Genomic DNA, 18,060 nt, shown 5'->3' with positions numbered 1-18,060 from the left:
TAAAGGCACATGCTCACTTAAATACAAAGTTAAATAGAGGAAAAAGGAGCACAGCGCAAAAACATAAGAAATACCTCTATATCTCTTGTCTTCCATATCCATATGCTCACATCATTATATTCTTTATCAAACTTAAATCCTCTGTGATAACTACATAGCTGCTGATTAAAGAGAGCTCTTGTAGGCACTCCAGCAATTTTCTTTCATTTCTCTAAATACACACTTGAAAAATGGCAATTCTTGGTGTGTGAGATGAACTTTGGAATCGGGTACTAATCTCAGCTCTGCCGATCTATTAGCTGTGTCATCCTGGGTAAATTATTCATCAGTTCTGATTCTCTATTTGTGTACATATAAAATGACAATTACAACATCTACCTCAAAGAGGAATTTTAAGATTTAAATTTAATCAAAATGTAATAAAATAAATGCAAAGACCTCACATGGTACTTGGAACAGAATTTTTAATAACAAGTATCCATAATAATTTTGTTATTGTATTTGTATTTACCAGATGCACTTTTTAGAATTATTCCATCCCTTTGGCTTCTTGCCCTTGACCCTTCAACAAACCTGCTATTGATGAAAGTTCTCTGACTATGAAGGTAAATAAGTCCAGCTTTCAGGTTCACACTTCAGCCTTGGAAAAGATCCATATGCCAGTCACTATCCTGATACTGGAGAACTGAAGACAAATACTTGATTCATAGCACTTTATGATGATGATCTACCTGAGAGATATTTAATTAAGATCTAATTTATTAATACCCAGGCAATGACAATACTTGTGGAAGCAGTTAGGAAGATGCCAAAAAACCAAAACCAAAAACCCCAAACAAAAACATCTCAAAAGAAAACTCCACACATCTTCACATAAGTGAGGAAGATTACATTTAAAACTGCATCTAATCAGCATCAGATTTTGAAAAGCTTTCTGCAGGTTTTGAAAAGCTTTCTGGTCCAGTAGAAAAGGCACGCTTCTTTTGCATTCATGTGAAAAATATGCCAGGTTGTACCTTTGAAGTAATGTTAGACAAATATAGTTAATAGGAAGCACCTCTAGTTGTTAATTAATTAGATCACTCTAATCAAGAATTGTTTTCTGAGAAACTTATTCCCAGCCTTGGGTCAGATGCTAAAGAAACAAATATGGTGAAGATAAACTTTGCCCTTAAGAAAGTCATTCAACAAGTGTTTATTGATTACCTATGGGATAATCAATGGTGAGCAAGACATGAGCTAACTAGTGGGAGACCGATATATATACGTATCTTTCCAGCCTCCTCAAGAAGAATGTGACAGATACTGAGTTTGAGAAAAAAATAAAATATATATTCCCTGCCCCACTTCCAAAGGTTTTTTTTATTCCTTGAAACAAAAAGCAGCTCTTGAAAGAATACACTGGTCTCTGTAGTCCATGAAAACCTGGAAATCTCACTAGTGTTAGGGAGAATTGTGAAGTGAGCAAAGTTATTTTCAGTTCTCAAACCCAGGCTATTTAAACAGCTTTCTGGTCTCTCAGTTTCTATCTATCTGAAATATTTTGTTATTCAAAGGACTACTATAATGGTGATTCTAAAATATAAATCCAATTATATTATTCCCATGCTTAAAATTTTTCTTGGCCTCCTATTATCCACCAAGCATGGCACACAGAATTATTTAAGATCTTGTTCTGTCAAGCCTTCTAGCCTCATCCTCTCTAAGACCCACATGTAGGGGTACCAGATTTAGTAAATAAAAATACCGTCTGCCCAGTTCAATTTAAATTTCAGATAAACAACAATTTTGGGTATAAATGTGTCTCAAATATTGCAAAAGACACACTTACATGAAAATATTCACTGTCTATCTGAAATCCAGATTTCAATGGGGCACCCTGTGTTTTATTTGGCAGCCCTCCCTACTCATGCCAGACAGAAGAATTAACTTCCCTTTCCCCACTGGTCTCTTCATGCCTTCATCAGTTCTTGAGATCTTCTCCATCCTGCCCCTTATCGACGTGATATTCTGCTGCTGCTTCTTCACAAGCCAGTTATGGGCTCTGGAACTCTGCAAGTGTGAGCTTAGAATCCAGCAGTGTGCTGTGGATGGGCTGGACCTGGCCACTTGTGTGCCTTGTTTAATATCTGGGCTTCTGCCCCAGCTCCTCTTCATCTTTTCCATTCTCCCTCATGAAACTGGAGTTCTGCCCTGAACCCCCGTTTACTTGGCTAGGACCCACACGTGGTTTTTCAACCTTGCCAATTTTCTCCCTGGGGCTGTGGGGCTAGATCCTTCTCCCAGCTACTGGCTGGACTCCTGACTAAACTAGATGGATCATTGAAACCTGTCTCAGATGCTGTCGCCTTCCTGTCTTGCCTACTATAAAGGCTGAACAAGAGCCTCAAATAAGATGAAGTTTGTGAAAGTGGTTTGTAAATTATGAAGTCTCTAGGATGGTAGTTTAGATTGGAGATGACTTGCAAGCTCTTTACCTGGTCCTACACAGGAAAACTTCTCTCTAAATTGCTCTGTATTTCCCTTGTGTCTGCTCGTGCCTGGTGATATATAACGCTGAATATGATGTGGAAATTTTCCAAATGTCCTCTAATTTTGATTAGTGCACTCAACCACTCTGGCTATTATATTATAAATGAATCTAGAGCAGTGGCTTTAATTTTTAAAATTTTCATTTTATAATCCAAGATGTACTTCTTCATAACAGAAGCCAAAGTCTCATGAACTATGTCATACTTGGAGTGTGTGTACTGAACTCTGGTATTTTCTTCTGTATTTCATCTTTTAAAAAATTGGTTGTGTGTGTTACAGTCGCTTTCGCTTTAGTTGCGTCCGACTCTTTGTGACCCCATGGACTGTGGCCTACCAGGCTCCTCTGTCCATGGGATTTTCCCAGCAAGAATACTGGAGTGGACTGCTGTGCCCTCCTCTAGGGGATCTTCCTGACCCAGGGATGGAACCCATGTCTCCTGCATTGCAGGTGGGTTCTTTACTGCTGAGCCACCAGGGAAGCCAAAAATTGATTAACCCACCATATTAATTTCATAACCCACTAATAGGTTGTGACTTGGATTTTGCTAAGCACTGATCTGCACAAGTCACTGAGGTTTCATGTATTATCCAGCTGACCAGGACAGCTGTCAAATGTCTACCTTATTTGGTGCAGTCTCCAACAGGAACACCTTGCCCACAAAAGGAGTTGAGGTGACCTCACTGAGGTAAGTCAGAGTTGCCCCTCTTCATAAGATCAGTAAGCAAAGTACTGCAGTTGGATTTTTTAACCTTCCTGGGGTTAATATACAAAATTTCTGGCAAGGACAATTATAAAGAGGGATAGCTCAAAATTATTTCAAATGGCAACTACATTCATTTTCAAATAAAAGGATATTGTTCGGGGGTGGGTGGGTGGGTGTAATTCTTTCTCAAACTAAAAAAATATATATTTCTGGTTGAGTAAAAGAGATTGCTACATGTCTGAGATTCCACACTGATTTTTACAGTTAAATGTAAATGAACACTCTCTCCCTCTCTGCTATGATTTTAACTCTACTTTTCCTAAATGGTGAACAGGTTAATCTGATGTTCAGAAACTGCACAACAGTAGATTCCAGAGAAAATAAATACAATGTATAAAAAGGAAGTATTGTTCAAATGGAGTAGAAGGAAACAGTTTACCTAAGAAATTCTTACGATACAGGTAGTCAACCCAGCTGCTAGAATTTAGAACTTTGTCCCACCTACCCACCCTCCCCTTTTACTCAGGGTGCCTCTTTCATGCTTCTTTATGGTAGGGTTTTATTTCTGTCTGTCTTGTTGGCCTTGAAAAGACCAGATCAATGGTGGCACAAAAACTGGATTTGAGAGATTTTAAGAGAGAACTGGAGAAGAGGAATTAGAAGCAGCTAGTATAGACAATGGCAACCCACTCCAGTACTCTTGCCTGGAGAATCCCATGGACGGAGGAGCCTGGTAGGCTGCAGTCCATGGGGTCAAGGGTTGGACACGACTGAGCGACTTCACTTTCACTTTTCCCTTTCATGCATTGGAGAAGGAAATGGCAACCCACTCCAGTGTTCTTGCCTGGAGAATCCCAGGGAAGGCGGAGCCTGGTGAGCTGCCGTCTGTGGGGTCGCACAGAGTCAGACATGACTGAAATGACTTAGCAGCAGCAGCAGCAGCAGTGTAGACAAGTGTTTGGCCACAAAAGCTTGGTTTAGTCGCTAAGTCGTGTTCAACTCTTGTGACCCCATGGACTGTAACCTGAAGGGCTCCTCTGTCTATGGGATTCTCCAGGCAAGAAAACTGGAGTGGGTTGCCATTTCCTTCTTCATACAAAAGCTCACAGAGAAGTAATTTGGTAATCAAATAAGGGAAATCAGGTCAAGGGGTGGTTTTTGGTTGCTTGTCTTCAAAGTGCTTGAAACAATTCATACACTGACGGAAAGGATCCAGTGGAGGGAAAGTTCATGACATAGAGTCCCCTAGGGGAGGGGGAGAATGTATACATGGAAGCTTTTATACAGGATCTCTGAGTGTGCTATGAGGGCAGGGTCTAACCTGGTACACCTTTATGGGCATGTGGATTCTGACTCTTCAGTTTTCTCGAGAAAGAAGCACAGTCATGAGCTGAGTGTGAAGATAGGGGGAAAGAGAGACAAGGGTGTTAGCAGAAAGTGAACATATGGCTGTAGGGTGCAGGAGAGTGAACAGATCAGGGAGTCCGCAGATATTAGCTGGGAAACAGTAAGGGCTTCTTGAGTGACAAGCTTTGGAGGAGGCAATGGCAACCTACTCCAGCATTCTTGCCTGGAGAATCCCATGGACAGAGGAGCCTGGTGGGCTATAGTCCATAGGGTCCCACAGAGTCAGACATGACTAAAGCAACTTAGCACACACAAGTGACAAGCTTAAAGTGAGACCAGTGTGGGTGGAAAGTTGAATTTGAACAAGGTTGTGATTTTCCCAATGAGTGTGACAGAATTAAGCTGATTGAGGGAGTTTGGGGAATTTTAGGCTGAGTGAAGAGGGAATGGAGGACCTTGAGTGGTAAGGGACAACAACAAAAAAATGGTGCCTAGGATGCTCCTCCCTCTTTGCATGACTGGCTTCCTCTTGTGGTTCAGCCACTCTCTAATGTCACCTGTTAACTCTCTTCTGAGTGAGTGAATGAGTGAAGTCGCTCAGTCGTGTCTGACTCTTTGCGACCCCATGGACTGTAGCCTACCGGGCTCCTCCATCCATGGGATTTTCCAGGCAGTAGTCCTGGAGTGGGCTGCCATTTCCTTCTCCACTCTTCTGAGTACTTAAAGAATTTTCTTTTTACGCATAACTTGGAAACACTGCAAATTAGGTTCCCGACCACCTTAATAACTGGAATATCACAAAAAAGGAGTATCAGCGTAAAGTAAGTGACATGAATTTTTTGGTTTCCCAGTACATATAAAAATAATGTTAACACTATACTTTAATCTAGGGCTTCCCTCATAGCTCAGTCGATAAAGAATCTGCCTGCAATGCCAGGAGACATGGGTTCAATTCCTGGGTCAGGAAGATCCCCTGGAGAAGGAAATGGCAACCCACTCCAGTATTCTTGCCTGGGGAATCCCACAGACTGAGGAGCCTGGCAGGCTACAGTCCATAAGGGTTGCAAGAGTAGGACACGACCACCACCATACTGTAATCTATTAAGTGTGCAGTGGCATTGTGTCTTAAAAAAATGGACAGACCTTAATTTAAAAATACTTTAGTTCTTAAAAAAAAAAGGCGCTAACCATCATCTGAACCTTCAGTGAGTTGTAATCTTTTTTCCTGTGGAGGGTCTTGCCTCATTGTTGATAGTTGCTGACTGTTGAGATGACTGTGGCAAATTCTTAAATAAAGCAACAATGAAGTTTGCCAAATTGATTGACTCTTTCCTTCACAAAATATTTTTCTGTAGCATGCAGTGCTGTTTGATAGCATTTTACTCACAGTAGAACTTCTTTCAAACTTGGAGTCAGTTCTCTCAAACTCTTCCACTGCTTCATCAACTAAGTTTATGTAATATTCTAAATCCTTTGTTGTCATTTAAACAATCTTCTCAGCATCTGCACCAGGAGTAGAGTCCATCCCAAGAAATCACTGTCAAGCTTCCCCGGTGGCTCAGTGGTAAAAAAATAAAATAAAATCCACTTGCCAATGCATGAGACATGGATTTGATCCCTGATTCCAGGAAGATGCCACATGCCTTGGAGCAACTAAGCCCGTGTACTACAGCTATTGAGCCTGTGCTGTAGAGCCTGGGAGCTGCAACTACTGAGCCCACGTGTCACAGCTACTGAAACCTTCACGTCCTGGAGCCCAGGCTCTGCAACAAGAGAAACCGCTGCAATGAGGAACCCGAGCACCACAACTAGAGAGTAGCCCCTACTTGCCACAACTAGAGAAAGCCCCTGGGCAGCAATGAAGACCCAACACAGCCAAAAATCAAATAAATAATGAAATAAAATTGTTTTAGAAAGAAATCACTTTCTTCCCTCATTCGTAAGAAGCAATTCTTCATCCACTAAAGTTTTAAACTGATGTTACAGCAATTTAGTCACATCATCAGGCTGCATTTCTAATTCTGCTTCTCTTGCAATTTTCATCACATCTCCAATTACTTCCTCCACGGAAGTCTTGAACTCCTCAAAGTCATCCATGAGTGTTGGAATCAACTTCTTCTAAACTCCTATTAATGCTGATATTTTTACCTTTTCCCATGAATCACAAATATTCTTAATGGCATCTAGAATGTTGAATTCTTTCCAGAAGCTTTTCAATTGACTTTTCCCAGATCCATCAGAGGAATACTATTTATGACATCTAGAGCCTTATGAAATGCATTTCTTAATAAAACTTGGAAGTCAGAATTACTGTACTCCTTGAGCCATAGGCTGTAGGGTGGATGTTAGCAAGCATGAAAACATTTATCTCATTGAATGTTTCCATCAGAGCTCTGAGTGACCAGGTGCATTGTATAAATATTAATATTTTGAAAGGAATCTTTTTTTTTTTTTTCTGAGCCATAGGTCTTAAGAGTAGGTCTCAACACTGGGCTTAAAATATTCAATAAATCATTTTGTCAGCAGGTGTGCTATCATCCAGGTTTTGTTGTTCGATTCATAGAGCCCAGGAAGAGTAGATTTAGCATAGTTCTTAAGGACCCTCGGATTTTCAGAATGGTAAATGAACCTTGGCGTCAACTTAAAGTCACCAGCTACATCAGCCCCTAATAACAAGTGAATTTGAAACGTTGAAATCAAACATTGACTTCTCATCACTAACCGTGAAAGTTCTGGGTGGTATCTTTTCCCTAGAGAAGGCTGTTTTGTCTACATTAAAAATCTATTGTTTAGTGTGGTGGTGCTTTAGTCGCTAAGTTGTGTCCGACTCTTGTGACCCCAGGGACTGTAGCCTGCTAGGCTCCTCTGTCTGTGGGATTCTCCAGGCAAGAATACTGGAGGGGATTGCCATTTCCTTCTCCAGGGAATCCTCCCGAACCAGCAATTGAACCCATGTTTCTTGCGTTACAGGCAGATTCTTTACCAACTGAGCTACAAGGGAAGCCCTAGATTGTTTAGTGTAGCTACTTTCATTAATTATTTTAGCTGGATCTTCTGCATAACTTGCTGCAGCTTCTGAGACTCAGCACTTGCTGCTTCCCTTTGCACTTTCATGTTATGGAGATGGCTTCTTTCTTTCATGAACCAACCTCTGCTAACTTCAAACATTCCTTCTGCAGCTTCCTTGCCTCTCTCAGCCTTCATAGAATCGAACAGAGTTGGGGCTTTGCTCTGGATTAGGCTTGCTTCCCTGGTGGCTCAGAGGGTAAAGCATCTGCCTTCAACGCGAAAGACCCAGGTTCGATCCCTGAGTTGGGAAGATCCCCTGGAGAAGGAAATGGTAACCCGCTCCAGTACTCTTGCCTGGAAAATCCCATAGATGGAGAAGCCTATAGGCTACAGTCCATGGTAGGCTACAGTCTATGGGGTTGCCAAGAGTCGGACATGACTGAGTGACTTCACTCACTGAAACTTTCTCCATATCAGCAATAAGGATGTTTTGCTTTCTTATGATTCCTGTGTTTGTTGGAGTGGCACTTTTAACTTCCTTCAAGAACCTTTCCTTTGCATTCACAACTTGGCCAACTGTTTGGTGCAAGAGGCCTCGTTTTTAGCCATTCTCAGGTTTCAACATGCCTTCCTCATTAAGCTTAATCATTTCTACATTTCTAAAGTGAGAAATGTATGACTCTTCCTTTTACTTGAGCAGTTAGAGACCATTGTAGGGTTAGTAATTGGCCTAATTTCAATACTGTTGTGTCCCAGGGAATAGGGAGGCCTAAGGTGAGAAAGAATAATAGAGGAAAAGCTGGTCAGTGGAGCCATCAGAACACATACGTTTATTAAGTTTGTCATCCTATATAGGCACAGTTCACGGTGCCCCAAGACAATTATAATAGGAACATCAAAGATCACTGATCACAGGTCATCATAACAGATATAGTAATAATGACAAAATTTGAAATACTGTAAGAATTACTAAAATGTGACACAGAGAGATGAAATGAGAAAATGCTGTTGGAAAAAATGGTGCTGATAGACTTGCTTGACACAGAGTTGCCACAAATCTTTAATTGTAGAAGACGCAGTATTGGAACTTCTCTGGTGGTCCAGTGGTTAGGATGCACACTTCCACTGCAGGGGGCACAGGTTTTATCCCTGGTCAGAGACTAGGGATGCTGCAATTAAGATTGAAGATTCCATGTGCAACAACTAAGATCTGGCACAGTCAAACAAATTTTAAAAAAGAAAAAGAAAATCAACGTATAATTAAAAAAATACAGGACATGCAAAGTGCAAAAAAATGAGATAAGCTTATACTTTCTTTTATTAATCATCTACATATGTATCTATATAGTATCTATCTCTGTGTCTCTATACCTATCTATAGCTCGACCTACCTTTCTGTCATCTATTTATCTATCTTTGTATCTATTCATCCATCTATCTGTCTATCTATCAGTTGATGTATGATCTGTTTCATACATCTAGAATATAAGCCCCCAAAGCATAAGGACTTCGCCCATAATGTTGATTATTTTATTGCCGCAGCACTTACCTGGCACAGAAAAGACCAAAAAGTATATACTAGAAGAACAATGAATGGCTAGAATATGATTTTAAGGTCTTCGCCATCCCAGTCACACTTTTCTGCTTGTGTTCCTGTTTGTTGGTTTTCTCCTTCTAACTTCTACCAAGACAAAGAAGATCCCCACCTGCCATAAGATTAGCACTGCTTGCTAGACCATCCACTTCTGGTCTCCGATGAGGCCTTCTAAGGGTGTAAACAGGAGAGCGCAGGAAAATTTTACCAGAGTTATGCAGAGCTATGCAGGCACTGCAGTGGTGAGCCCAAAAGTGTGTCTTGAAGACACAAGAGCTTTCTGTTTTGTTTAAAACAGGCTTATTTAGTTTAATTTAGATGCCATAAAATTCACCCATTTTAGTGTAAATCTTGTTGAGTTTTAGTGAGTTCATACAACTCTTTGGCCATTGCCACAGTTCAATTTTAGAACACTTTCATCACCAGAAAAAATTCCCTTGTTCCTGTTTGCAATCCATCTCTGTTCCCACCCTCAGTCTTAGGCAATCACTAATCTTTCTGTTTCTATAGTTTTGCATTTTCTAGAATTTTCATATAAATGGAATCATACAATATGTAGTCTTTTGGGCCTGCCTCCTTGCATTTAATATAATGCTTTTATTGTGTGTAGTGCACTACGCTATAGATATACAACATCTCACTTACTGACTGGCCTTTTGGTAAACACTGTTTCCAGTTTGCGGGCTGTGAATAATACTCTTTTGTGACCCCATGGACTGTAGCCCGCCAGGTTCCCCTGTCCATGGGATTTTCCAGGCAAGAATACTGGAGGAGGTTGCCATTTCCTTCTCCAGGAGGTCTTCCTGACTAATGTATCAAACCTGTGTCCGGTGCATTGGCAGGTGGATCCTTTACCCCTGAGCCACCAGGCTATAAATGGTTTCCCTGGTGATTCAGTGGTAAAGAATCCTCCTGCCAATGCAGGAGATACAGGTTTGATCCCTTGTCCAGAAAGATCCCATATGCCATGGAGCAAATAAGTCGGTGTGCCGCAGTCACTGAACCTGTGCTCTAGAGCCCTTGAGCTGCAACTTCTGAGTTTCGTGCTGCAACTACTGAAGCTTGCATGCCTAAAGCCCATGCTGCATGACAAGAGAAACCACTGCAATGAGAAGCCTGCACAATGCAACTAGAGAATAGCCCACACAGCAGTGAAGACCCAGCACAGCCATAAATAAATAAATAAATAAAAATCTTGTGGCTCAGCTGGTAAAGAATCAGCCTGCAATGCGGGAAACCTGGGTTTGATCCCTGGGTTGGAAAGATCCCCGGGAGAAGGGAAAGGCTACCCATTCCAGTATTCTGGCCTGAAGAATTCCATGGAATGTATAGTCCATGGGGGTCACAAAGAGTCGGATACGACTGAGCAACTTTCACACATAAATCTTAAAATACTGCTATAAATATTTGCATACAAGTGTTTTTGTGAACATGCATTTTCATTTCTCTCGGGTAGATACTTAGAAGTTGAATTGTTAGGTCAAATGATTAACACAAGTTTAACTTTTTAAAAGTGCCAAACAGTTTTCCAAAGTGGCTGTCTTAATTTATAATCCCATTAGCAGTGTGTGTTTCTTCGAATCTTCACCAATATTTGGTCAGACTTTTTAATTTTAGCCATCCCAGTAGGTATGTAGTGTCATATCCTTTTGGTTTTAATTTACATTTCTCTGAAAAGAGAGAGAGAGACTTAATAAGAACGTATTTAAGATTCCAAATGAACCAGCACCAATTACATGAAAGCTTAAAACAAAGTTATGAAGCAGTTTAATTTTTATTTTCTGTTATTATAAAGTGATCAAAGACTTGAAGAGAATATACAAAGCTATTAAACAGTATTTTATAAAAGTCCATAAAGTACAATAAGAGAAATGTTTCAAATCATTTTTTTCCCCTGTTTTGGACTTGTCAGAAAGTGTATCTTCAGGTTCTAGATCTTCTAATTCAGCGTTTCATCTTCCTAACAGAATCTTAGTAGAAGAATAGAAAGAGAAGAGTAAGAAATTTAGTGGCACATGGTAAACCCTTAAACTTTTCAAAAGATATAATCTTGAAACATATGAAGCTAGATAAACAGGAAAATAAGCAATTTTAAATATAATCTTCCTTCTTTGCAGTGACTGAATTATAAATGGAATCAAACAGTATGTACTCATTTGTGTCCTGCTCAGTATAGTTTTGAGATTCATCAATGTTAATATGAGTATCAATTTCTTGTTTTTCTGATTCTTATTGTGCTTTAAAAAAAAAAAATCACAATTTGTTTATCCATTCTCCTATTAGCAACATTTTGTTTCCAGGTTTTATTATTGTGAATAAAGTTGCCATAAATGTTGCTATAATGATTTTTCATGTACATATATTTTCATTTCTCTTGAGTAGATGCTTGAAAGGGGAATTCCTGGACACAGAGTGGGTATATTCTTTACAGTAAACTCCCAAACAGTTTACCAAAGTGGTTGTACCATCTTATCCCCCACTAGCAACGTACACAAGTTGTAGGAGCTCCATCTCACTGCTAACACTTGATATTTGTCATTGTCTAAGTATGTAGCCATTCTAGTGGGTAAGAGATAGTATCTCATGGTTTTAATTTGCATTTCTCTGATGAATAATGAGATGTTCATACAAATTTACATGGTATTTACATGATAAAAACTGTTTTGTGTTTGTACTAGTGATTCATATATTTTCTTTTTTGAACTGTTTTGAAATCAAGTCTCTTCTATATTTTTAAAAAACTGGGTTTTCTTTTTGTTATTGATTTGGAGGAGTTCTTTAGTTGACTTCTCTTTGAGCTACACTATACCTGCTTTTGTTATTCTTATACAGTCAATAAGAATTTGTAACTTAAAACTGCCCAGTGTTAGTATTGCTATGGAGAATGAGGGGAGAGAGACTACTGTCATGTAGGGGTGCAGAGGGGCAGAGAGAGAGCTTTCTCTGGAGGCTTGAGAGTACACTGGATGGTCAAGAGGAGCCAAGCTGGTACCGGGCAGGCTGAGTGAGTCATGGAAAGAGACCTACGGCCACCCTCTCGGAAGGAGTTCCCTAAAATGGGGACTCCTCCATTCAGGGGAGGTGCTGGACTTTCACATAGATCTGAGAACAGGGACTCAGATTAAACATACATGTATATATATGTGAATGTATCTCTATTATACATGTATATGTATTATATATATAGTATAGCCAGAATAAATATACATATATATATATATATAGCCAGAGGCTGGTGTACTTGGATGCTTATGTGTCAAAGATACAATTCAGGCCCTTAAACAAGATTTTTTTTTTTGCTTTATTGAAGTATAGATGATTTAAATGGTATGTTAATTTCTGCTGTACAGCAAAGTGATTCAGCTATTCACATATACATATATGTATTATTTTTCCTATTTTCTATTATGGTTTATTACAAGATATTGACTATAGTTCCCTGTGCTATACAGTAGGAACTTGTTTTTTATGAGACCTTTTTATAAATGACCTAGAAAACTAATATGTGACCCAACTTCTGCCTCCCTGTGAACTCCCCAAGGAGGGCAACAAATTCTTTCAGAGTTTTTTAGAATAGAGAAAATTTAACTGCGATGCTGTAGACCATTGGCTCCTCTGTTGTGTTCTCGGTTCTCCTCTCAGAAGTTGCTTGCTTAGGTTATAGGTACAATTAGCAAGCTAAGTCTTTCCTGTATGGGTAGATAAAAAGCTAGTGGAGGTGATGGAATTCCAGTTGAGCTATTGCAAATCCTAAAAGATGATGCTGTGAAAGTGCTGCACTCAATATGCCAGCAAATTTAAAAAACTCAACAGTGGCCACAGGACTGGAAAAGGTCAGCTTTCATTCCAATCACAAAGAAAGACAATGCCAAAGAATGCTCAAACTACCTCACAATTGCACTCATCTCATGTACTAGCAAAGTAATGCTCAAAATTTTCTAAGCCCAGCTTCAACAGTACATGAACCGTGAACTTCCAGATGTTCAAGCTTGTTTTAGAAAAAGCAGAGGAACCAGAGATAAATTGCCAACACCAACTGGATCATCGAAAAAGCAAGAGAGTTCCAAAAAAACATCGATTACTGCTTTATTGACTATGCCAAAGCCTTTGACTGTGTGGATCACAACAAACTGTGGAAAATTCTTCAAGAGATGGGACTACCAGGCCCCCTGACCTGCCTCTTGAGAAATCTGCATGCAGGTCGGGAAGCAACAGTTAGAACTGGACATGGCACAACAGACTGGTTCCAGATCAGGAAAGGAGTACGTCAAGGCTGTATATTGTCACCCTGTTTATTTAACTTATATACAGAGTACATTTGAAGGCAATGGCACCCCACTTCAGTACTCTTGCCTGGAAAATCCCATGGACGGAGGAGCCTGGTAGGCTGCAGTCCATGGGGTCGCTAGGAGTTGGACATGTCTGAGCGATTTCACTTTCACTTTTCCCTTTCATGCATTGGAGAAGGAAATGGCAACCCACTCCAGTGTTCTTACCTGGAGAATCCCAGGGACGGGGAGGGGCTGGTGGGCTGCCGTCTCTGGGGTTGCACAGAGTCGGACACGACTGAAGCGACTTAGCAGCAGCAGCAGAGTACATCGTGAGAAATGCTGGACTGGATGAAGCACAGCCTGGAATCAAGATTGCTGGGAGAAATACCAATAACTTCAGATATGCAGATGACACAACACTTATGGTTAAAAGCGAAGAACTAAAAGAGCCTCTTGATGAAAGTGAAAGAGTAGAGTGAAAAAGTTGGCTTAAAACTCAACATTCAGAAAAGTAAGATCATGGCATCTGGTCTCATCTCTTCATGGCAAATAGATGGGAAAACAATGGAGACAGTGAGAGACTTTATTTTTGGGGCTCCAAAATCACTGCAGATGGTGACTGCAGCCATGAGATTAAAAGACACTTGCTCCTTGGAAGAAAAGTTATGACCAATGTAGACAGCATATTAAGAAGCAGAGACATTACTTTGCCAACAAAGGTCCATCTAGTCAAAGCTTTGGTTTTTCCAGTAGTAATGTCTGGATGTGAGAGTTGGACTATAAAGAAAGCTTGAGTGGTGAAGAATTGATGCTTTTGAACTGTGATGTTGGAGAAGACTCTTGAGAGTCCCTTGGACTGCAAGGAAATCCAACCAGTCCACCTTAAGGCAATCAGTCCTGAATATTCATTGCAAGGACTGATGCTGAAGCTGAAACTCCAATACTTTGGCCACCTGATGCGACGAACTGACTCATTTGAAAAGACCCTGATGCTGGAAATCATTGAAGGCAGGAGGAGAAGGGGACCACAGGGAATGAGATGGTTGGATGGCATCACCAACTCAATGGACGTGAGTTTGAGTAAGCTCCAGGAATTGGTGATGGGCAGGAAAGCTTGGTGTACTGCAGTCCATGGGGTTGCAAAGAGTCAGACATGACTGAGTGACAGAACTGAACTGAACTGAACTTAGAGACTTATTGTTACCGGCTTTAATGTGACTGTGGCTTAAGTCTTATTATTTTTGGACTTCAGTCTTTACTGTCATTATTAGATCTGCTGATCATCAGTCATTTCAGAGCCAAGACCAATAAAACACCAGAAACTGAAATACAAAGGACTGTATAATCAACTCTGTTATTCAGGGATTCATTGATCCAAGACCCCAATTTAGAATTTATTAGAATTTCCCCATTGTATATGCATTCAAGTTTAACTCTGTTGTGTCAGTAGCAAAAGATTTGGCAAAGCAAAACGATAAGGTTGCAAAAGGAATGTTCACTCAACTAAAGAAAACAGTTGTTCTCATTGGGAGAACATTGGGAACTCATTAGAGGTTTCTATGTACTTGAACAATTAGAAGCATGCATGTATTACACAAAGATACAACAATCTATTTAGTTGATTTAGTTTCCTCTCTGTCTCCTTCATTAGACACTGCTTGGTTGAGGGCAGGAACAATGCTCGTGCACAGAGTAGATACTTAGCAAGTGTTAGCAGGTTCTTCCATGTAGCATGGATGTCTCATGTGTTATTCAGACTCATGGATCCATATATGTGTTTACGTGTGTGTGTGTGTGTGTGTGTGTGTGTGTGTGTATAAAACTGTCTCTATAGGGTTCATTGAGCTGTAGTTGGGAGTGCAAGAGGTTTGTCGGAGATAACATTTGTAAAAGATAACAGAGGGGAAGAAGCAGAACTGTGCAGGAAAAGCCTCAGAGCCTGATCTGAAAGTGTGTTGGATGACCGGCTGGGAAGCTCTAGAACCAAGACTGTCCCTCAGAAGAGGTCCCCATTGGGCAAAAACTACCAGGCTTAGTCTCCCACCATGCTGAAGGGGTTGGCCAGGGGCTGCTGAAAAGGAGCAGCATGTCCTTAAGGTCACAAGATTATCCCGAGACAGATCCTGAGATGCTAACTGGAGGCTGTCAGCTAACAGAACTCCATGCAACCGAGCAGCCTCTTCTTTCTTGAAGGCAGATCTGGGTGATGAACCTCTGTGCTTGCCACAACTTACCAAGATCATGACTCCCCACCAACTATGCAAATTCAGATATGAGGCAACTGACCCTGTCTACCACTTCTCAGAACATCTCCCCACCTCTCCTCTGATGAGGTGTATATTGGGAGACAGGGAGCTCCATTTTGCAAGGGTGCCCAGTGTCCTCAGTGTTGAGTTTACATTATGAGGGTCAGTCAACCAGTTGGAAGAGTCTATGAATTGCCACTGTGGTCCACCACCAGTAGGAAGTGCCAAACCGCAGCCCGGGCAGGGAAAGATTTGAATGGCATCAAATCTCCCCAAATCCTCTGACCGGCTGATGTGGTTTGCCCTGGTCATTTCTGTAGCCTCAGAATACCAAGGCCTCACATTTTACACAAAAATTTTATGGCCACACCAAGATGGGATTTTATTGTATCTTTATTTTCAATTATAAAAGTCAAATATGGCTTTTGTATAAAATTTACACAACCTATTCTAGGGACTAAAGCAAAAATCATCCATAAGATCACCTCCCAAAGGCAATTATTAGCAATTTTGTGTTTTCTCTTTCAGTCACAAACATAAAATACTCCCCATCCCCTTGTTTGTCAAATGTCATGCACATTTCTCAAAGACAGACCATTCTTGCACATTTTTTAACACATCCTGAGACTGGACTGAAAAGTTCCCAGCGCTAGAGACACATGGCAGAGTGGCTTAGAGGAAAGAGTGTGGGCTGAAGGCGGTGGAGCAGTCAACTTCCAAAGCTGTATTGTACTTTAAGCACTCTTTGAGGGTAGAACTGAGGGTCCAGGGGCCTCATCACAAAAGGACTTCTTTCCTCTCTTTGACTTGGAGTCAGGTTGGGCTTGTGAATGTTTTACATGTTTTGGAAAAACATGGGGCTAAGGCAAACTCATGCTTTAGGTCCATGCATGTGTATGACCGTCAGCCGTGCCATCACGCAGAATGGCAGACTCACTCATCTAGCTAGCTTTTACTAAGTGCTTACGGTGTGATTGAACATGTTTCTTGCCCTCAAAGAGTATAAAGTCTAGTGATGGAGACAGGAAACTGACCTTAAAAATATATCCTGTTGCCGGGAGAAATATCAATAACCTCAGATATGCAGATGACACCACCCTTATGGCAGAAAGCGAAGAGGAACTAAAAAGCCTCTTGATGAAAATGAAAGAGGAGAGTGAGAAAGTTGGCTTAAAGCTCAACATTCAGAAAACGAAGATCATGGCATCTGGTCCCATCACTTCATGGGAAATAGATGGGGAAACAGTGGAAACAGTGTCAGACTTTATTTTTCTGGGCTCCAAAATCACTGCAGATAGTGATTGCAGCCATGAAATTGAAAGACGCTTACTCCTTGGAAGGAAAGTTATGACCAATCTAGATAGCATATTAAAAAGCAGAGACATTACTTTGCCAACAAAGGTCCGTCTAGTCAAGGCTATGGTTTTTCCAGTGGTCATGTATGGATGTGAGAGTTGGACTGTGGAGAAGGCTGAGCGCCGAAGAATTGATGCTTTTGAACTGTGGTGTTGGAGAAGACTCTTGAGAGTCCCTTGGATTGCAAGGAGATCCAACCAGTCCATTCTAAAGATCAGTCCTGGGTGTTCTTTGGAAGACTCTTGAGAGTCCCTTGGACTGCAAGGAGATCCAACCAGTCCATTCTAAAGGAGATCAGTCCTGGGTGTTCTTTGGAAGGAATGATGCTAAAGCTGAAACTCCAGTACTTTGGCCACCTCATGCGAAGAGTTGACTCATTGGAAAAGACTCTGATGCTGGGAGGGATTGGGGGCAGGAGGAGAAGGGGACGACTGAGGATGAGATGGCTGGATGACATCACGGACTCGATGGCCGTGAGTCTGAGTGAACTCCGGGAGTTGGTGATGGACAGGGAGGCCTGGCGTGCTGCGATTCATGGGGTTGCAAAGAGTCGGACACGACTGAGCGACTGAACTGAACTGAATGCACGTATATTGTTGCAGGCTGAATTGTATTCCTCCCCAAGTTCATATATGGAATCTTTAGCCCTCAGTACCCCAGAATGTGACTAGAATTGGAAATAGGGCCTTTAAAGAGGTGATTTAAAAAGAAAAAGATGATTAAGTTAAAATAGGCTGTTAGAGTGGACCTTGATCTGATCTGACATGTGTGCTTTTTTTTAGTTTTCTTTTTGCTATACTGGATCTTCACTGATGCTTGTCGCTGGTTTTGTCTAGTGGCGACGCTCAGGCTTCTCATTGCGGTGGCTTCTCTTGTTGCCAAGCGCAGGCTCTAGGGTGCTTGGGCTTCAGTAACTGCAGCGTGTGGGCTCAGCAGTTGTAGCTCTCAGGCTCCAGAGCTCAGGTTCAGCAGTTGCAGCACCCAGGCTTGGCTGCTCCGCG

Source organism: Budorcas taxicolor, chromosome 3 (genome assembly GCF_023091745.1).
Source record: "Budorcas taxicolor isolate Tak-1 chromosome 3, Takin1.1, whole genome shotgun sequence".
NCBI lineage: Eukaryota > Metazoa > Chordata > Mammalia > Artiodactyla > Bovidae > Budorcas > Budorcas taxicolor.
Note: the sequence above shows the minus strand (reverse complement) of the source record.